Source organism: Myodes glareolus, chromosome 19 (genome assembly GCF_982192425.1).
Source record: "Myodes glareolus chromosome 19, mMyoGla1.1, whole genome shotgun sequence".
In the NCBI taxonomy this organism is placed as follows: domain Eukaryota; kingdom Metazoa; phylum Chordata; class Mammalia; order Rodentia; family Cricetidae; genus Myodes; species Myodes glareolus.
Genome location: NC_142044.1, coordinates 60,054,144 through 60,076,355, shown reverse-complemented (window position 1 = coordinate 60,076,355; position 22,212 = coordinate 60,054,144). Strand labels below are relative to the sequence as shown.

General features: G+C 44.6%; 1 protein-coding gene across 3 annotated transcripts in view; it reads right to left on the bottom strand.

Annotated features, from left to right (window-relative positions):
* Positions 1 to 22,212, bottom strand: part of Pced1b (PC-esterase domain containing 1B) — a 145,983-nt gene that overhangs the window by 95,923 nt on the left and 27,848 nt on the right. For all 3 annotated transcript variants that reach the window (XM_085678759.2, XM_087899212.1, XM_085678760.2), the window contains exon 2: positions 21,413 to 21,495. The gene's annotated coding sequence lies outside the window, so the exon portion shown is untranslated. The remainder of the gene's footprint in view (positions 1 to 21,412; positions 21,496 to 22,212) is intronic.

Sequence of the window (22,212 nt, the reverse complement as noted above, 5' to 3'; positions counted from 1 at the left end):
AGTACACATAAGTGGCCCCAAAACTTTCAGGACACCAAGAAAACAAGACCCTCTAAGTCAACAGGATCCAAGCTCACATGAGCTCAGAGAGACGGATGGAGGCAGCAGAGGCAGCATGCATGGACCTGCATGGGTCTGCACCACATGGAGCTCTGGAGGGGAAAGAAGTGGGCACACACCCATCCCCAACCCAGAAGCTATCTCTAGTTGATAACCACTCACAAGTGAAAATTTAGTTTTTTCCACTGGGGAAACAAACTGCCCTCAAGGGTAGGCTGCATGCCCAGCATAGATGGTCAACAGGAAATGAACTCAGTGACATCTTTGTGAGGTTCCTTGTCTCATAATATTATGTCAGGGCCTTTCCTTTTATTTATTTATACATATACTTACTATTTATATTTTATTATATATTTATTATTTTGTATTACATCATTTATTATTATATTAATTATATATAAATATATCAATTCATTATATAGTATTTAAATATATACTTATTTTATATTTATTACATATTATATAATAGATGATTATATTATAATACGTTATATATTCATAGAATGTAAATATTGATTATATTAATTTATCGTGTCAATATATGTTAAAATAAATGTATATTATATTATAATTATTATTCTCTTTTTAGCCTACAGGTCCTTTGTGTATATATTATGGCTTCCAGTTTAGTGTTGTGAGATTCCTGCATGTATATTTGTTAATTGTGTCTTTTGGGGGTAAGTTCTTTTCCTTTTATTTTGTTTTGTTCTTTTTGTTTGTTTGTTTTGTTTTCAGAGACAGGGTTTCTCTGTAGCTTTGGAGCCTGTCCAGGAACTAGCTCTTGTAGACCAAGCCTCGAACTCAGAGATCCGCTTTTCTCTGCCTCCTGAGTGTTGGGATTAATGCTGCGTGCCACCACTGGCCCGCTGTTTTGTTTCAAGACAGAAAGGAGGTAGATCAGGATAAGAGGGGAGGAAGGGACTAGAAGGGGTAGAGGGGAGGGGAAAGAAGAATCAGAATATATTGTGTGAGAAAAAATATTTTTAATAAAAGGAAAAAACAGAGAAAGACAGCAAAAGGCTAGAGTAACCAAAACACTGGTATTTCCATCAAGAGAGAAAAAAGTAGATAAATGATCAAAATAGCAAATTCCCCAAGTTCAGATCCATGTGCGTGCGCATGTGTGTGTGTGTGTGTGTGTGTGTGTGTGTGTGTATGTGTGTGTCTACATTGTCAACTGGTAGGAAGGCAATCCACTAGCAAGGAAAGTTCTTGTAAATAACGCTGGCCTAATCTCATCCACGTGCAAGGAATAAGCCCAAGAGGAACTAATTCAGACTTCAAAGAATGCCAAAAATATTAACACAAAATGGACCATGATCTCTATTTTTTGAGACAAGGTCTTGCTATGTAGCCTGGGCTAACCTGAACTATGTTCCTCTTACTTTTGTCTGTCAATGCTCTAAAATTAAAACAGAACTGCAAGCCTGTAAATCACTTATTCAAGGTCCAAGCATGATGTCCGTCTCTAAACTCTTATATTCCAGATCTGAAGGACTCTGCAGAGAAGTTTCTCGAAGCTCTGTGAGAAATGTTTATACTCCAGAGAGGAGCAGTAGGTCTTGAGAGCAGAGATGATGGAGAAATGGGCTCCATCACTCCAATCTCCCCTGCTAGATCTTTGCTAAAAGATGAAGTCACTGGAAACGTTTATTTTTATTACTTTTCATACATAAAAATTATGCATCAGAAACATCAAGACGATGTGAAATGGCCAAACTTTAAAGTGTAGTGCATGTGTGGATCCAGTGGTTTCTATCCAGCTGTGGACAAATATGATGCTGTGTGCAATTAAAACTAGGGCGACCTTTCGGTGGTGTGAGTGCGTAAGTCAACCGCAAATCTCTTATGGAGCTTAAGTGAAAAGGAGACACCAGAGCCTTGGGAGTGCACTCATTTGGCCATGGCACGAATGCCTAAAGCAAGGATGATGCTAAGCACTTAAGAGTGAGTACCCTCTAAATGTGCAGTCTCTCTTGCTATCCCTGCTAATGCTTTCTGACGCTTCCTGAGGACAGAACTATGCGTATGTCCATTGACAGGTGAAGAAAGGGAACTGGTAAGTGCTTATCTTGACAGCCAGGAAGGAAGCCAAAGTCTCTGGTGGGCTTACCCACTTCTCCACCTGCATCGGCCAGTGTCCAGAGGGAAGCCATCTAACTTCAGAACATATACAAGAATATGCCGGACATTGCATAAAATTTTTATCTTAATAAGAAATGTAAGAACACATTAAGCAGGCTTTCTTGTTCATACACCCCAGAGAAAAGCCGTCATGATTTCTTTCTTCTAATACAAAGTGACTGGAGCTGGGGAAATGGTTCCGTAGATAAAGATCTTGTTGTGAAAATGTGAGGGCTAGCATTCAGCTCCCCAGCACGCTGTGGGATAATGCTCTTGTACACTGTAAAAATTAGTCACTCATATTTAATAAAACTCTGACTGGCCAGTAGTCAGGCAAGAAGTATAGGTGGGACAACCAGACTAAGAGAATTCTGGGAAGAGGAAAGTCAGAGATGCATTCGTCATCCAGACATGGAGAAAGCAAGATGAGAATGCCTTACTGTGAAAAGGTACCAAGCCACATGGCTAAACATAGATAAGAATTATGGGTTAATTTAAGTTGTAAGAGCTAGTTAATAATAAGCCTGAGTGATTAGTCAAATAGTTTATAATTAATATAAGCCTCTGTGTGTTTATTTGGGCCTGAACAGCTGTGGGACCAGGCAGGACAAACATTTCTATCTATACCAGCACCCATACACATGTTGGGTGGATTTGGCAGTCCCTGAGTTCAGAGCTTCAACCACAGACACAGGAGATCCCTAGAACAAAGTGGTCAGCTAGACCAGACATATTGGTGAACTCAACTGAGAGACTCTGCTTCAAAGAATAAGATGAAGATTAACTGAGGAAAACTTCTGATGTCAATCTTGGGTCTACACGCCCCCCACATGAACATTCACAGACACATGTGAACATGCATGCACATATGTATATCACACACACAAAGCATAGGTAAAAAGAAACATACACACACATATATGCACACATACACACATGCACCTGGACACACATGTGTGACCACAAACATGTAGACATTCATATACATATGTACAGCAATACATATGTTGTCCTATAAGAATAAGTCATGTGTGGTGCTGCAAAACTGTAATTCCAGAATTCTGGAGCCTGAGTAAGGAAGAGCATGAATTTGAGGCTAGCCTGGACTACATAATAAGACACTGCCTCAAAAAACAAATATCCTTTACAAATACTCATGGTTGATATGGCCCGAGATCTCCCTACTCTGGTATTGTCAGCAAATGATTATTAGCATTTAGATGTTCAAACAAGCAATTTACTCAAATTATCTAGCTACCCATTAATATCTTGCACTATTGCAGCAGCAAACTGTTATAAAGGGGTTGCAACCTCTTATGTAAAGCATGGAACTTTCAATTTAGAAATTGGGAAAATACTTAATATAAATCAATCTACTCTTTTTTCTACACAAATAAAAAATAACTTTTTACTCTCTTAATAATAAAGATGACCTTTTCTGTCAAACTATGGCCCACATAGCATTGGCAGCACTAGATTGATATTTGGAGACTAGAAAGATTCATGTGTTTGGACAGGCTTTGAGCTCCTTAACGGAACAAATGATGACTGGTGTGGAAAGAGGCCAATCCACACCTCCTCCACGGTCATCACACTGAGGGTGTGATACAGGGCTTGTGTTCCAGACACGTGGCACTGGCTAGAGGCCACAGAGAAACTCAGTAATAAAGGTCACTTTAGAAAGAAACCTGGGGAAATAACTGATGCTTTGAAACAAAATAGCACAGAAACCATGACATTTGGGGTGTTCCTCAGTTGCTGAAGAGTCTGTCTAGCATGCATGAGGTCCCAGACCCAAGCCCCAGATACTGGGCATGATGGACAAACATATGATTCCAGACTGGGAAGGTGCACGAGAATCAGAAGTTCAAGGTCATCCTTAGCTACATAATGAGTTTGAGGCCAGCCTAGGCTACAAGAGACCCTTTCTCAAAACCATTATAATGATTGATTGATTCTTGGATATTTTCTTTTTTGTGCATTCTTTGTATATTTCAGTTTTTATTATTCTTATGAACATGGACTTTTAGTAAACTGATCGAAAGGAACAAAGGCTAACTGATGTGAAGTCAAAAGCTCTTCTGCTGTCAGAGGCCGAAAGTCAATGCACCCAACTTCACAGGGTTGGTCGGGGCCTCCCTCGTACAGAGCCTCACACTGCTGTACACAAGTGCTTTGTACGTGCACATGGGAGGGTCTGCATGCGGAAGGACGGCATGGAAACCTACGAGAGAGATCTAAAGGGAGATTCCAGTGATCCCAGTGTTGTCACACCATGGAGAGGACACATGGCCGACAATCAGGTAAATGCGGCTTGGCCTCTATGATGAATTAAGGAGAGACAATCTATGCCATATTTTTAAAGGCAAAGGAAACAATTCTTTTCTAATTTAAAATGTTTCTAGAGGAGAGGAAGGAAGACTGGGGAAACAGCTTTTTGTCTTTCTGAGTGGCTACAGGCTTCTAGTTGTCCCCATGAGCACGCCTGCTTGTCTTTGAAAACATAGAGGTGGAAGGCTAGGAATCTGGAAACACTGTGGGAGGGGCAGGAAGACAGGAAAGTATCCACCTGTAGGAACCATGCATAGCAGACCGTGACTACTGTTCTCTTCTTAGGCCTGAAGCTCCTCCATCACTACTGTGATGGTCTGAAATCAGGGCAGACAAGTATAGAAGCAGGCAACTCTTGGTTTAAGCAAGACCATTCATTTACCCACCATGAAGCATTTGTTCATAGCCTATGTGTCATACTTTGATGAAAACCTTCCAATGCATTTAGGTAACACCGTGTTTAATCAGACCATAGTGAAGCAGACTGGAGCTTAATTGTGTTGCTACAAGGGCTGGAGGGACGGCCCAGGGGTTAAAAGCACTGACTGTTCTTCCAGGGGACTGGGATTCAATTCAACCCCACGGCAGCTCACAACTATCTGTAACTCCAGTTCCAGAGGATCTGACCTGAATGCACACAGACACCAATGCCCATAAATAAATAAATTATTTAAAAATTATGTTGCTGTGCTTTCTCACTGATATGTCCGAAGAAGCTCAACTGACACACACACAGTTTACCTTCCCAGCCCATCTTCCCACCTCTGTGTCCATCACTAAGCCATGTTTAGCAGGAAGCATGTTACAGTTTTCCCTGAAAAGTGCTGCATCGAGGAGTAAGACAACCTGATGAAAGCCAGATGCTGGCCCTGGCTCGTTCTGTGTGGTTTATCCTAAGGTCTGTGCGTTGGTGGCAGTGTAGGTGGCAGAGATCTCGACTCCCTGTGCAGCTGGAGGATGTAGGGTCAGCAGCCTTCAGCTTCTGGAATAGGAACACAAGCTTATCCTAAAGAATGTGCTACAGACAGGGCAAGCAACAGCACGAATGACAGGGAGGTGGCCTTGAATAAGCCCGGGCAATAGACTTGTGCACTAGCACTGAGGTGTGCTGCAACAAGTTTATGGGGCAGTCCAGGTCTGTCCCCGGGGCTGTGTTCTCTGCTTCCTTCCCAGGATGCCAAAATGACAGACCAAAGCAGGGCTTCCAGAACGGGAAGTCCCATTTTAATAAGCCGAAAAGCCTTTTCTCAGGTGCCAAATGAGCTAGACTTAGCGGCAGAGGGCCTGGGTGTGACTCCAAACTCCTGCATTTACAGTCTTTCTGGGTCTCAGCTCTAGCATCCAATGGGAGATGTCAGCACTCAGCTCTGTCTGTGCAGGCTGGACAGTCAAAGGTGGGTTTCAGCTGTGGCGTGTACAATGTGCACACAGGGTCTGGATTTTGACAGCAGCTCTCTCTGCACATGTGTGCCTCTGGGTACGGCTCTCCATCTCTCTCTGCACACGTGTGCCTCTCAGTACGGCTCTCCATCTCTCTCTGCACATGTGTGCCTCTGGGTATGGTTCTCCATCTCTCTCTGCACATGTGTGCCCCTGGGTACGGCTCTCCATCACTCTCCGCACACATGTGCCTCTGGGTATGTCTCTCCATCTCTCTCCGCACACGTGTGCCTCTGGGTACGGCTCTCCGTCTCTCTCTGCACATGTGTGCCTCTGGGTACGGCTCTCCATCTCTCTCTGCACACGTGTGCCTCTCAGTACGGCTCTCCATCTCTCTCTGCACATGTGTGCCTCTGGGTACGGCTCTCCATCTCTCTCCGCACACGTGTGCCTCTCAGTACGGCTCTCCATCTCTCTCTGCACATGTGTGCCTCTGGGTATGGTTCTCCATCTCTCTCTGCACATGTATGCCCCTGGGTACGGCTCTCCATCACTCTCCGCACACATGTGCCTCTGGGTATGTCTCTCCATCTCTCTCCGCACACGTGTGCCTCTGGGTACGGCTCTCCGTCTCTCTCTGCACATGTGTGCCTCTGGGTACGGCTCTCCATCTCTCTCTGCACATGTGTGCCTCTGGGTACAGCTCTCCATCTCTCTCTGCACATGTGTGCCTCTGGGTACGGCTCTCCATCTCTCTCCGCACACGTGTGCCTCTCAGTACGGCTCTCCATCTCTCTCTGCACATGTGTGCCTCTGGGTACGGCTCTCCATCTCTCTCTGCACACGTGTGCCTCTGGGTACGGCTCTCCATCTCTTTCTGCACATGTGTGCCTCTGGGTACGGCTCTCCATCACTCTCCGCACACGTATGCCTCTGGGTACGGCTCTCCGTCTCTCTCTGCACACGTGTGCCTCTGGTATACTGTACATCTCTCCCTAGCCCCAGAAAGTCTAGAACACATCTCCCAAGACTCAAACTCTGGAGTTTATTTTTTCTTTCCCAATGGGAATCTCAGAACGGAAAAAGAATCATGAAAACATACAAAAGGCTTTTCCAGTGGGTACCTCTGTATATATTATGTGATTCTCAAAACCACAGTCTTTAAAAATACACATTGAGCATAATATTTCTCTATACACATGTCCCATAAACTTTGAGTATATACTTAAAGGCAGCTCAAATCTGGTAAAAGTGGGCTGTCTGGAACCTTCCCATCTGTCTTTCTTTGGGGAGTGGGTGTGGGGTAGAGCAAGGGAATGAGACAGAAAGAGTAGAGGTCAGCAGTGTGGAATAGAGTATGTACATTGAGCAAAGAGACCAGAAAAGCTCCTTCTCCTCTCCACACAAAGAGAAAAAGCACCTAACAGTGCCTCTGGTTGTTGAACTAGACCATGTCTGTGAGCTGCTGACATAGTGCCCATGCCGTGTGTGCGTGTGTGTGTGTGTGTGTGTGTGTGTGTGTGTGTGTGTGTGTGTGCAAGAAGAGCCGGACATTTTGATTCATCTGTGATTTCTAAATCCAGAGTTCTGTCCACCCTGCGACTTCCCACAGCTGTCTCTCAACCATGAATTTATATCACAGAGTGTGAGACTCCCCCTGCTCCTCCACAAGGACCCCCTGGAGTGCCTCGGTACATCTGTGCGTCCTAGCCCAGTACTCTACACTCTTCTCTTAGGGGATGAAAGAGACATCCCAAATAACTGGGAAGATAAGGCATGTTCTTAAAGAAAACCAACACCAGCTTTAGATAACTGACTCAGAGTGCAGGCATAGCAGCTCACATGATCACAACTGCTTCTGCACGCAGCAGGGCAGCTGCCTCTGTCAGGGCCCGGCCAACAGCCTCTCCCACACAACGCTCTTCCTAGCTCTGCTGTTGAAGGACACCTTGGTCTCTGGCTGAAGGGAGAAGAACCTTAGCAACACCAGCACTTCCCAGAGCCCAGCAGAAAAGGGAGGAGCCTTTCAGAGGGCACAAGAGTAAAGCGAGGGTTACAGGACAACGAGCCCGACTTCACGCGTCTCTATTACAGGATCATGACTTTAGAAGGCTGTCTGCTGCTGGTGTTTGTCCTGGACACAAGTCCAGACCATCTGGGAAGAGGGGATCTTAGCTGAGAGAATGTCTCCGTAAGACTGGCCTGTAGGTTTGTCCACAGGACATTTTCTTGATTAATGATTGATGTCAGAGGGTTCAGACAACTGTGAGAGGCACCCCTAGGCAGGTGGTACTTGGGGTCTATAAGAAACAAACTGGACGAGCCATGGGGAGCAAGCCAGTAAGCAGTAACCCTCCATGAGCTCTGTTTCTGTTCCTGTCTCCAGGTTCCTGCCCTCAGTTCCTGCCTTGGCTCCTCCCAATGGACTGTAATCCAGGGGGCATCAACCAAAGAAACCATTTTCCTCCTCAAGCCGCTTCTGGTCCTGGTGTTCTATCATAGTAATAGAAACCAAACTAAGAAAAAGGCATTCTGGTGAAACACTGTACCTTGGAGGCTTCCTATGAAAAATACCCCAATTTCAGTGTATTCAGGTCTGATACACAGACTGTGACGGAAATCATAAGCAAATCTTCAGCTAAAATTATTGTCTCATGAATAGAGATACAGAGATATGTATTTTCCTCCAAAATAAAAGTTTAATAGAATGCACAGAAATTTGCCTAAAGATTCCTAGGGAAACGACACTTTCTTAAAATAAGAAAACTCCATTGAACAGCTTTTAAACAACGGAGATGCCTCTGAAAGGCCTTAGGAAAGGAAACTACCCTTAGGTGACCAGGAGGGATGCCCTGAAGCCAGTTTGTCAGAGGCTTCACTTGAACAACAGACAGGGAACTGATCAAATAACACCAAGTCTGGGGTTGTACTGGTGCAGTTCTAGCCGTGTGACGAGTGTTAAATAAAAGAATACCAACACGTGACCCAGGGAGTCTGAGTCGTCACTCTTATCACTATTACCCACATACCAGATGGCAACAGACACTCAGAATCAAGCCGAGAGCCCCTGTGGGCTGGGGGCTGGCGGAAGCTGAGTCAGGCTGGCTCCTTCTCTGCTGGCCTCTGTGGAGGAGGAGTTGATCCACCTCCACGAATGGTGTTTTAAGACCCTGTGGATGTATTCTCTCTCTCTCTCTCTCTCTCTCTCTCTCTCTCTCTCTCTCTCTCTCTCCTCTTTCTCCATCTCTCTTTCTCCCTCTCTCTCTCCCTTTCCTCCTCCTCCTCTTTCTCCTCCTCCTCCTTCTTTTGATAGGGTCTCACTATGTAGACCAGGCTACTCTTAAGTTTACAATCCCACGCCTCAGCCTCTTGACTCTGCCCCGGTGACAGTACAGATGCTCCTGAGGGTCCACGGTGCCATGGAGGGGTTCAGAGCCTCTGTGAATGAAGCGTCCTCACCACTATATGCAAAATTACATCCGGTTAGAGCTCAGAACCTGTGTAAACACACTGAGACGGCTCGGGTCGAAGAGGCACAGCTGGCCGCACAGGAGACTTGGCAGTATTAGCTCTTTAAACCACTCCTTTAAGGCTAGCTCGCTGAGTGAATGAAGCCAGTCTCCAACCGACAGGCGCTGAATGATTCAATCCAGAGGTAGGAAGTAGAATGGAGTTGTCAGGAGTTGGGGGAGGGGAATGGAAAGTTTCCAGTCATTGCGTGTAGCGTCCCAGTTTTACAAGATGAAATGAGTCCTGGAGGTGATGGTGGCGATGGCAGCTAAGATTCCTACACGTAAGATGCGTGCTGAGGTCAGAGGTAAACGGGTCGGGGAGTTGAAGGCCACCCTGGACTATATGAGACTCTGTCTCAAACACAGTATATACGTTTGTCTTTGTTATTCAATTACAATTCTAAAATAAACAGATGAAAAAAATACATAAAAAAATTCAACATGCATTTATTTAGTCTGAGGTGAGAGAAGCCTATGACCACAGAGACTGTCCCAGAGACAGGTCTTCCACAACTGTCTTCCCTGAGGATGCAGATTCCCCTAAAGGCAAGGTGGTGCCATCTTTTCGTGTCTTTGTAATGGTCTTTGAAACAGGAGGCTCCCGGCAGAGCTTGGACCTCCATTATTAACACAACTGAAATGTTAAGTAGACTTTTCAGTTCTACCAAAAATCAGTTGTTTTTTTTTTAAAATTTAAATCAGCCTTCCAAAGCAACTGAAGTCTGTAGGAGGAGGAATGTATTTCTCTTTGAAATTTGAAGTTATATAAATCAAACTTCAAAGAATCCCAGCACATTCCTTCATGCTACATGTGGCTTTTGAACTGAAGAGCTCAAATCTTTGGGGCTGTGACCTTATATTTTTCTGTACACGTGGCCTAGGAAATCAAACCTCACAATGGGCCAACCTCTGCCCGTGGGTGTCTGTTATTGACTCAACAGAGAAGGGCCTGACGGGAAGTGGGAAGCCATCTGTAAGAACAGACTGATTAGATCTATAACACAAAACCCATGCTTTCATGATCAAAGAAGCTTCATCAGGGAACCTCAGGGACTGGGTCCCCAAACAGAGACCCACAGTGGTCTCCATCAGTTCACACTGAAACTCAAGATGAGGCTGCATCTCTGCACTTGAAGCCTGTATCCTGCACATACGGGAAATCTGAAGCATCTTTGCCCTTTAGGATTTTTGCCTACCCAGTAATAAATCCTTTCTTCAGCAGAAATACTACATTTTATTATTAAATTTAGGACGTACCTTATGCTGGATACATTGCTCTTGCCAACCACAAACTAACTGTCCTTGAACATCTCCTAGGGAAATATGCTGATTTTAATTTTTGTAGGATTTCTTATTTTATGTGTAAGAGGTTTGGCCTGCATGTGTGGATATGAAGAGGGCACTGGACCACCTGGAACTGGAGCTATGCATGCTGTGAGCTGTCATGTGGGTCATGACCATCAAACCCAGGTACTCTGTAAGACCTACTGCCCTTAACAAGGGCCAGCTCTACAGCCCCAAGTTTGCTTGTTTAATAACTGCTTATTTATTTCGAGGTTAGAGGAGTGTATGCTTCTTGGCATATGTGTGGAGGCAACTTGCAACTTGCAGAAGTCTATTCTCTCCTACCATGTGGGTCCAGGAATCAAACTCAGGGAACCGAACCTGGGTTGCCAGGCTTGGCAGCAGGCATCTTTACTCACTGAGCCACAGTAGCCAGCCGGAAATATTTACAATCAGGTGATGGCATAGTTGCTAACGGAGTAAGCAGTTATCCATCGAAGTGGCTCTTACTGTAACCCTATCGTGCTCGCGTCTTCATCGACAACACATTCTGCAAAGCTCCCTTGACACCCTAAACACATTTTAGTTTTAGCCCTCAAGTGGAGATGAGAGAAGTGGCTGTTGGCTGTCTTTAGGATTAGTAGGTCACGTGACTAACCACCCATGATTAATCCACTCTGCTCTGACCATCTACTCTTTAGTCCAATAAAAAGTTCATAATGATGCTTCATCTAGAGGCTATCGTAAGAGTGGAAAAGGCCGGAAGGTCTATAAATGATGTCAGCCTCTGCCAAGCACTGGCAGGCCAAGCATCGAGCCCAGCTAAAAATTCTATTATACCATGTCCAAGCATGGAGCTCAGTTATAAATTCTATTATACCACATCGGTAAACGTCAACTCTGCTTTCTAGGCTAGAGGTCACTGAAGATGTTGTCATACTGTCCCAATTGAACATAGCTTAGAATCTGAGCGAAGACTGCCAGAAGGAAGATCAAAGACCACCATGCTCGGCAAGACCCGTTCTTGCTGCACACGAAGACCACCGAGGTTGTCTTAGTGAAGCATCAACGCACAGACCCTACTCACAAAGATCTTGATTTTGCAGATTTGTGATTTTTTTTTTCTTAAAAAAAATTTTTTTAAAAAAATCATTTTGAAAAGTTTTTCAAGTATTTCCAGTATGTCACTAAGACTGAAGGAACTTCACCAAAAAGGCCCAGTCCTTCCCCTGTACCCATTCACGGAGGACAAAAGACAGATGACTGGCGGGCAGGGACAGGGAGGTCCGTGGAAGCATGCAGCAGCGGGGATTCTAAAAATCCTAAACTGAACATTCTTAATGTCGTGAAACTTCCCTCTCCAACAGCCTGCCGCCCATACTGTACTTTAGGCTGAGCTAAAGTGCTAAGTGCTATCGAGGGGGTGATTCCACTCAAGTCCGAGTAAGCTCAAACTGAGACGAACGGGAAACTATAAAGTTTACTTTTGTTTTTATTTCTAGATTTGAGCCACCATGAGTCCAAATGATGGAAGAATTCTATCTAATGTAAGAAATCTTCCAAGAGCAGACAGACAAAACTTGTGTGTGCCCCGAAACGCTGTGCGGCTGTAAAATTAAACAGACGAGCTGACGTCATAACGGTTAAAGGAAACTGAATGAAATGTAGAATGACCACAACAGACGCTCGGAACCAACTCCTAAAATGATTCCGTTTTGTGAAATAACAGAAGCCCAAGAGAACATGCAAATGGTTGATAAACGCAGGGGCTTAATCTCATCAGAGATCAGGAAAATGGGAAGTAAATTTTAATTTCCTTTATTGGATAAACAGAAAGCAAAATACTGATCATCCAGATGAACGAAGATTGAGGATGAAGGAGATCTGGGGTGTATTTGAGAACTGTGTAGTTTCGAGAGCTGAGCGTCAGGAACGTGTATCTACAAAGGATTCTGGGAGCGAAAGTTGATAAAAAACACTCCTCTCCTTCCTTGTCCCTAGACGGGCTTTCCCTTGAGTCTGCTGAATCAGCAGAGCTAGGCTCTTGTTCAGTGCATGCGCATTTCACAGGCACATCAGCTCTGGGGAGCTGTGCTCCCTGCTATTTGTCCAGGCCCTTCCCCAGAGCCCACTTCAACAGCAGACCACGGTTCTCAAACTGGACCACCTAAAGATTCTACTGCACCCACCACCATTCAACCCCCATAGAGAGGTCCGGGCCAGCTTGGTTGCTAGACATTGCTATACTCTGAGTGAGTACTGTCTAAACAGCTTTCCACTTTCTCATCATGATTTTGTCCTCAAACAATCCTACAAGGCAATTATTATTTTTGTTTTAATTTTCCATATGAGCTACTGAGATTTGGGAAGGTTAAATGGCTTTCCTGAGGACACTCAACCTGTAATTGGCAAACAGGGTCCTGATTTTTCTGGTTTTGGGAGTATCACCTGTATTTAAAAGCAAAGGTCTTTGGAGTGAAAACACGGGTTTCCAACATTTCTTCTCCCACAAGGTAGACTCTAAAGAGATGTCTGAGAAACTGGTAAAGAGCTGGAGGCTAAACCAGGTAGGGGACCTCAGGGCCTGGGCTGAATCTCAAGGCCTTGCCCCTTTCCTTTCTGAGGCACTGCATCTTGCCCTGTGAGTCACTATCTGCCTGTCTGCATGCTGGGCCTTGTGCCACCCCTGGTTCTCGTCAATGGAGGGAGAGGGCCCTGCTCCCACTGATGCCTTCTGTCTTGGGATTTCTAGTGCCGTGAATTGACACCATGACCACGGCAAATCCTATAAAGGGAAACACTTAATGTGTGGCTTATAGTTCAGAGGTTCAGTCCATTATCATCATGGTGGAAGATGATGGCAGGCAGGTAGGCAGGGTGCTGGGGAGGCGGCTAAGAGTTCAACGTCTTGCGCAGGCAACAGAAAGTAGTTTGAGACACTGAGCATGGCTTGAGCATATATGAGTCTGACTCCACAGTGACTGACACACTTCCTCCAACTTCCTCCAACAAGGCCAATACCTACTCCAGCAAACCACATCTCCTAATTAATAGTGCCCCTCCCCATGAGCTTATGAGGGCCAATTACAAACTGCCACATCTTCTATGAGAAGCCTGCAGATCTTGGATTGTGTCAGGGCCCCTGTCCTAGTCCTCTGTAATAGTGAATACTGACAGGATCTAGAATCACATCAGAAAGAAGTCTCTGGCCATGCCAGTTAAGAGCTGATAGGTCACGTTAGCTGAGGTGGCAAGATTCGTCCTAACTATGGGCAGCACCGTTTATGGGCTGGGGTCTTAGACTGAATAACAAGGGGAAAGCCAGCTGAGCATCAGCCCGGCCCCTTCCTGAGTGTGGATACAATGTGACCAGCTGAGCACCAGCCCCGCCCCTTCCTGAGTGTGGATACAATGTGACCAGCTGCTTCAAAGCTCATCTCAGGACTTTCCCCGCCATGATGGCTGTCCCCTCCAGCTGTGGAGCGAAATAAACCCCTCTTCTTTCTTCCCTCACCCTTTGAATTTGGTTCAGTGTCTTTTGATTCTTCTGAGAAGTTGAGAAAATCCTGAACCAGTTCACCTCAGTTTGCCCTCTTAAATTTGGGCCCTTTGGGCTGCCTTCTATTAGAGGACCCAGAGAAGGGGAGAGAAGGGCCTCCTCTCCTTGCTTCTGGCCCTGTTCCAGAGACCAGCCTGGAAGAGCAACACAATTGTCCACAGAGATGGGTAAGACTGATCCCCACCAAAATCTCAGCCTCTTGATACAATCACAGCGTCTTGACAGATGACATAGGACCTGAGCATTGACCAACCAGAGTGTTAGAGCTTTCATTAACATGAATTGATAATGAAATCTATGAAGGCAGTCACTTACTGTTTCTAACTGTGAACAAGGAATCAGGGTTCTGGTTATAACTAAGAATTGCCTCAAGGAAATTAACCAGGGAACCCCAAACCTCAGTGCACTCGGTTTAAGAATTTTCCGAGCAGTTCTACCACAGGTAAGTAAGTACTCTACCATGAGAAAGAAGCACTTATATTCACATGCTTGACTTCTGGGGCAATGTGGAGTTATTAGCAAATAATGGTGATTAATGACTCAAAGTCATTTAAGTAGGTATAAAAATTTTAAATCTCCTACACCCCATCCATAGGAAAAGCCACAGAGGACTGATCCGGGGCTGCCTGAGGATGGAACTCCTGCTTTGGAATTCTATTTACTGGTCTCTCATCTGTGCTTCTCTTTGCCTATTGCTTTGTTCTCTCAGAGTTCAGGAGTCCTAGTGAGAAGCTGGGGAAAGAGGGCAATAGCAGGCTAGCCTTCTAGCTCCTCTATCCCACAACCAATAGCCTTTCAGCTGACCTGGGAGGAAAATTCTGGTGGAGGATTCGAACTGGCTGGCCTCTTTCGAACCATGTAACCTTCTCTAGTAACTGAAGTGGGCTTTGTTACCATGGACACCAGGGAGGACTAGGGCTAGGGATATAGCTCTCTGTTAGAGAGCCTGTCTGGTATGTATAAAGCTGTGGTTTCTCTCCTCAGCATTGCATAAAACAGGTGGCTGGCTCATGCCTGGAATCCTCACACTCAAGAGGTAGAGGCAGGAGGATTGGAAGTTCAAGGCCATACTCAAATATATATATACACGAAACCCAGTCTTAAAAGAAGGTGTGTGTGTAGGGGTGGTGGTGGTAGGGAGCAGAATATGAGCAGAAAATAAAAAAAATCATTTTATTTCCCGTGATTTGTTCCGCATCTAACACAACGGTGGCACAAACATCTGAAGAAAGAAGTACCTTTGTCTTGATGCAAAACCCAATAAAATTCAGCCCTAGAATATTGTGAAGTTAGAATCATAAATTAAGAAATACTGGGGGAGAGAAAAATGAAATAAGAAAATAAGAAGATCCTACTGGCTCCGTTGCTAACGGCCACCCAGGGAATACACAGCAGAGATCTGGTGATGTCAAAGTCTGACGGCCAAAGCATTAAAAACTGAAGTTGCCATAAAATGAACTGAATCTAACTAATTCTAAAATGCTAACCGTCTGCAGGAAGAGTTGACATGAATATTACATGAAGGGCAGAACCAAGCTTGGGAAACTTACTTACTACCCATCGCCGTGTCTGATCTAATTTCAAAACGGAAGTCTCATCAAGCTGGACATCCAGACAGATCAGATCTCTTAAGTGGTCTGAGCTTAATGAAAGAAGAGTCCAATGAAAATCACACTGCCTGAGTACTTTATCGGCTTGTGCTAAAACTTTACAGCCTTTCAGAGACTCTTGATGGCACATGTCCTTGCTTTATGCACATTTTACAGGGCATCTGTCAGCCTTCTCCAAATTAAGCCCACAGTGTCTGCTAATGACTTCCTGTGTCCTCACCGGGCCAGGCCACTGAAGTGGGGGTGGGGATCTGCAGGAGAATGGGTGGGTTTGGGGGCATCCCTTCTGAGAATGGGGGAGAAATAACATGTCTATCTGCAGGAGAATGGGTGAGTTTGGGGGCATCCCTTCTCAGTATGCTATGAGGCAAGGCTGCAGCCTGGGGGCACAGGAAGCAGGGCCTAGCATTTCTCTGCCTGAAGTGGAGACAAACAATTTCTTGTGGGTGAAAGGCGGTGACTGAGAGAGGACAGGAGTGGGGAGAGAAGGAAAGGACTGTGTCTTGACAGGATGAATTCTTTTCTCTTACAGCTTTATGCAGAGATGGAGAAGCGTGAAGAAGGGTGTGTTCTGTAGCCTTTTGTTGTTGTGCAAATACCAGAGAGAAACTAGTTAAAGGAGAAAATATTTCTTTGGGTTCATGGTCTCAGTCCAGGGCAGGAAGTCACAGCAGAAGGGTGCGCTAAACAGAGTTGTTCATCTAATGGTAGCCAGGGGGAGAGGGGAGGAGAGACAAACAGAGAAACAGAGACAGAGAGGCAAGGCAGCAAGGCAAGCTACAACTCCAGTGACCTATTTCCTACAGTTAGGACCCACCTCTTATGCTTCCATAACCTGCCCAAGTGACCCTAGCCAGGGAGCCAGGCCTTCAATACATGAAACCATGGTAACGGGGAGAACAGAATTGAAGCTTCTGAGGCAGGGAGGGGGGCTCCCTCAAAGATGGAGAAGGGATTCTTAAGGGGCAGGGAGGGCTGGGCTCCCTGGATGTAGGCTCACTGTCTTCACACGATGGACCAGAACAACATCTGCTGAACCTTAACACTACTGGGGCTGTCTGAAGACTGTGCTTTCCCAGAGGTACCTCTTTTCCTTCCAACTCACACTCTGAGTGAAGAGGTCATCGACACAAGGCTTACTTCACAGCTAGTTCTACACAGAAATGTAATGCTTGCAATAAGGATTGTGTGAGAACCTATGGACTCCTTCCAGACTAATGTGGTTTGATCAAACAAGACCGCCCCCCCCCCCCCGGAACAACAGCCCAGATGATCCAACATCTATGATGGCTTTAGGACTGCTGACTGAGATGGACCCACCACACAGGATACTCCATGACAGACCTGATTAACAGCGCCCCCAATCAGCAGAAACTAGTCTAGACAACAATGCCCAAATTCTCTAAATGATTGTTTACAGATGTTTGTTTACATTTAAAGGGAGATATGCTATAGATATCAATACCTTGCATTGGTTCGGATCTTGGTCTACTGATACAAATTTTAGATCAACTTTGTTTTATATATATATATATATTTGTTTTTATATATATATAAAACAAAGTTGATCTAATATATATATATATATATTTCTGCTCTTGATTAAGGTATTGTGTTTGTGCAGCTCATTTAAAAATGTAATGTATAATTAAGAAACACAGGTTAATAGACAATCATCAATAATAGTCAAGTTTGTCATCATGTTAGTTAGGTTTTCTAGATATATAGAGAAATATTTCAGTTAGATAGGTATTCTTCAAAACTTTCAGAGACCTTCAGAATATGTCATTTAAAATGTTTTAAGAACTTAAAGCTTTTCATGACAATGAGACACATCTGTTCCTGACAGCACCAATCTACTTCAAAAGATGATGGGCACTGAAGAGGCTCTTTAAGGAGTTTGTTAGCCATTTGGGCAAGAAACTGCTCTTGCCTGGACTGCTTGATGTTTTGCTATATGAACTGGAAGTGAAGGACCCATAGAGATATGATTGCTGAACTTGCTTAAAGGTAAGATGGTCCTTCGGGGTTCCTGCTTCATGAAAGAGTCTGCCAGACATTCTTCAGGACATAGAAGAAAGTGACTGACAAACTACCAATATAGGTGAAATAGTCTTCGAAATTTCCTCCTTCAAGGAAAAGTCTGCCAGATACTATGAACCTATAGGATGAAGATGGGTGCCTGCAACATTACAGAAGAACTTTGGGTGATTGTCAGGCAGTAAGATGTCTCTGTCAATTCTAGAGTTTTGGAAGTTGCTTATAATGCACTTCAAGTTTACTTAGGTAATATTATATCCTTCTGGAGTCTTTGATGTAGTTAAAGAAAAAGTGCTATAATTATAAAATATTAGACATAAAATTTTAGACTCACAAAGATAAGATAATGATAAGAGTGTTTTCCTTAATTTGTTAAATGTAAATGGACTAAATAATGTAACTGTAATTCTTGCTTGATACCTGTTTTGTTATATGTAATTTTACTATGTTAAAGTTAAAACCTTCCTTTCTATTTAAGAAGAAAAGGGGAAACGGTGTGGGAAGTCCTTCTGTCTATGTGTTTGCTTTTATTGGCTAATGAATAAAGCTGCTTTCAGTGATGTAGGAGGGTCATCTGTCTATGTGTTACTTTCATTGGTTAACAAAGAAACTGCCTTGGCTTTTGATAGGACAGCAGCTTAGATAGGCGGTGTAGACAGAACAGGATGCTGGGAGAAAGAAGCAGAGTCAGGCAGACGCCATGGAGCCAGCTGCCAGTTCAGACAAGCTGAATCTTTCCCGGTAAGCCACCACCTCGTGGTGCTACACAGATTATTAGAAATGGGTTAATCAAGATGTGAGAGTTAGTTAATAAGAGGCTAGAACTAACAGGACAGGCAATGTTTAAATGAATACAGTTTCTGTGTAATTATTTTGGATGTAAACTAGCTGGGAGCCGGGATCCCAGCGGGAATGCAGCCCACCACTCCTATTTACAACATTTCAGCTAATGGCTTAACAGAGTAAAGTCAGGCATGAAATCCAAACAGAGATGGAGAGAGAGAGAGAGAAGGCAGAGTCAAGGAGAAGCCATGTAGCTGCTACAGGAGACAGATGCCTCCACCAAAGCCAAAACTTTGCCAGAAGGATACACCCTTGTGCTGATGCACAGATCAATGGAAATGGATTAATTTAAGATATAAGAGCTAGCTAGCAATACACTTAAGCAATTGGCCAAACAGCATTGCAAATAATATAGTTTCTGTGTGATTATTTCGAGTCTGGGGTGGCTTGAATGAACAGCCTCCAACTATACAAGGAGGAATGCAATGCATGCATCCAACTAAGCAATTCTTAACATCACTGCTCCTATTTTGGCCATCAAACAGTTATCCAGGACTCTTGTGGATCCAAGCCCTACCTTCTAGCTGTGAATAAGACACATTTGGTTCTGGGCGGAGGCTGTAATTTTCTGTCCTGTTCATTTCTCCAGAACATGACACAATGAAATAGAAGTTGTCCAGGTTTGGTTTTCTAACAGTGCTATGCATCATTCAATTAAAAAATCACACAACTTTCCCACTCTATCATCCAATGCTTTTCAAAGACTAGAAAATAATTCCATCCATGGATAAAATGAGGTTGCCACGAGACAGCTTGTGTCGCTGAGCACCCATCCATGTGCCTGCTCCTCTGACAGGCACGCTCCCACGCTCTTCCCCTGTGACACACATTCTTGCAGGAGCAGATTAGAGACGCTGCTTCCTAGACCCTCCTGTAAAGGAACAGTATATTCTCCCTACAAGAGTCTAACTAAGGTTGACCACTTAAAGTAAAATAATGAACGACACGGCCAATTTTAAGAAAGATTCACTTCTGAGCAGTGATTGCCACCACTTTTTCATACAATCAATGATCCAGTTGGATGCATCTTATTTCGCTTTTCATTCCGGGGCTGTATCACCACAGGCTTTGCCTCCCTCTTCTTCCTGTCAAATCATCTAACCACTCCTGCAACCATAGCAATGTACACTTACATTCCTGACATCAGGATAAATCCTAGGACCTTGGTCCAGCTCTTAGACCTTTTCCTGCTGGCCAGTCTGAGCCCTCCTAGCTGGCATCACTCCCCTGAGGGGCTAGTTTCTATACCATATTTCAGACTCTCCACTGCTTCCCTACTTAAAGCACCCGCTGCTTGTCTTTGCCAGTCAAATCTTGAATCTTCTAGACTCGGCTGAGACTTGCTCTTCCTTTAGGGAACTTTCTGTGTCTTGAGTAAACAAATCAAAGAAACCAATAAGACACCTCGATGTTTCCTAATAGGACCAGGGCTTCCTCAGTAGGGCTGAGAATACTCTTAGTTGGGATGAGCTTAACATCCCTCAAAGGAAACAATGAGATGAGACAGGAGGCAGAGGCAGGGCACTGGGGTGGTCTGGGCTGAGTGGGCTTCTATAACAACAACAAGCAAAGGAAGGGCTGGGGTGATGGATGGCGTCTAGCAGTGTGGCAGGAATTCAGATTGTACCCTGGAGGCTGTTGTAGATGGCTTTGCCTCCTCTTCACAGCTGTGGCCTTGGGGGTCACATCTATCATCTTTCTATTTTCTATAGCTTCAGCCTTCCAAAAGATCCTCTGATCATAACTGAAAGGTTTAGTTGAAGTTGGATTTCCTCACACCTTAGAGATGTGGGTTCTTATCCAGGGCCTAATACAATTCACCCTTACTTGGCCCAGCGAATCAAAGGGGACTTGTACACTCAGTCCCTTTGTCTGTGTCACCATGAAGCTCTTCTATGGATAGCCAGCATGTGCTGCCACAGCATGGACTGTCCACTCATTCTCCACATAATGCTTGAGACACGTCTGAATATAGTTATCACACCCCCTAACTGAGAGAACCCGTATGTCAAAGGTTCAATGCTGTTATGATTTGAATACAAAATGACTTCCACCCAAAGCCCCTATTTTCAGTACTTGGTACCCATATTTTGGTACTATTTGAGCCTTTAGGACAGTGGTTTTCAACCTTCCTAATGTTGTAACCCTTGAATACAGTTCCAACCATAAACATTATTTCATTGCTACATCATTAACTGTCATTTTACTACTGTTATAAATCATAATGTAAATATCTGATATGCAGGATATCTGATGTGCAACCCCTGTGAAAAGGTCATTTGATCCCCAAGGGGATCATAACACGTAAGTGGAGAACCACTGCTTTAGGAGATGGGGCCTAGATGGAAGAGTAGGTCCTTCAGGACAGGCCTTTGAGGCTGTATTCACCTCCGGTTCTGGTCTAGTTGCCTCTGCTTCCTCATCTACCACAGTGTGAACATTTGTTTTACACTCCTGCCACCACACCTTCTCCACCAAGACCGACCGAGGTCTCTCTGAAACTAGGAATGCAAGTACAGCTTCCCGCTGAGTTCGCTCTGTTGGGTGTTTTGGTCACAGCAGTCTATGAGATTCAGGGCCCAGCCCTGTAAGTAGTATTTTCATCTGCCTTCAGTTTAGAGGAAGTACATTAGCGGAAGCTTTTCCACCGCAATTGAATTGAGACTCACATGGTTGCTGGAGACAGGGTCTTCCACACTCTCTTGACTCCACCTCTTGCGGTGTCCCCTGGGATCTGAGGGCCTCTCATTACCTGAAATATGAAAATGGCACATATTTAATTATTCATTTTCTATCACTCTTAATGAGGAGATTAACTTCAGAATGAAACAAAAGGTAATAGTCTGCCCTTCAGGCGCTCAGGAAGGGATAATTAACTAAAACCTCAAGTCCTCCTAAATGGACAAATGAAAGGGTTTTACTGATCGCGATACAAATGAATCAGCAGGGTCACTAATTGGAGCCACATAATGGAGCAATGACAATGAGACAATAAACGTGTGCTAAAAATACGCCTTTTAAATTACGCACACAGGGGGCTCTGTCCTCGGACTTTTTGTTGCTTACCTGATGTTTTGTGTGGAAGGGATATAATGTAGGTGTAGCATGGTGGCCAGAGAAGGGAGGCTGCATGGCAGGGTGTGGGAGTCAGTTTACACTCAGAAGCGGGAAGCCAGCAAGGAGAGGTGTTAATCACAGCAATGACACTGACTGCTTGGATTTCCCTTGACTTGGCTGATCAGTGTGACCGAACGTTACCGTGGGAATGATTCACGGACACATTCTGCTGCACGGCATGTAAACACAGCCTTCTAATAGAGACCTTCACTGTTACCATGGTCATAAATAGCTCCAAGTCACTACTGCTGCACAACTCTTGACGGCCAAGCGGATGAAGCCGTCCGTGTTCCTGGGACTGCAGCAGTGCCCATCGTCCCCAGAGCATTTATTTGCTGAGCGCATCCTGGTA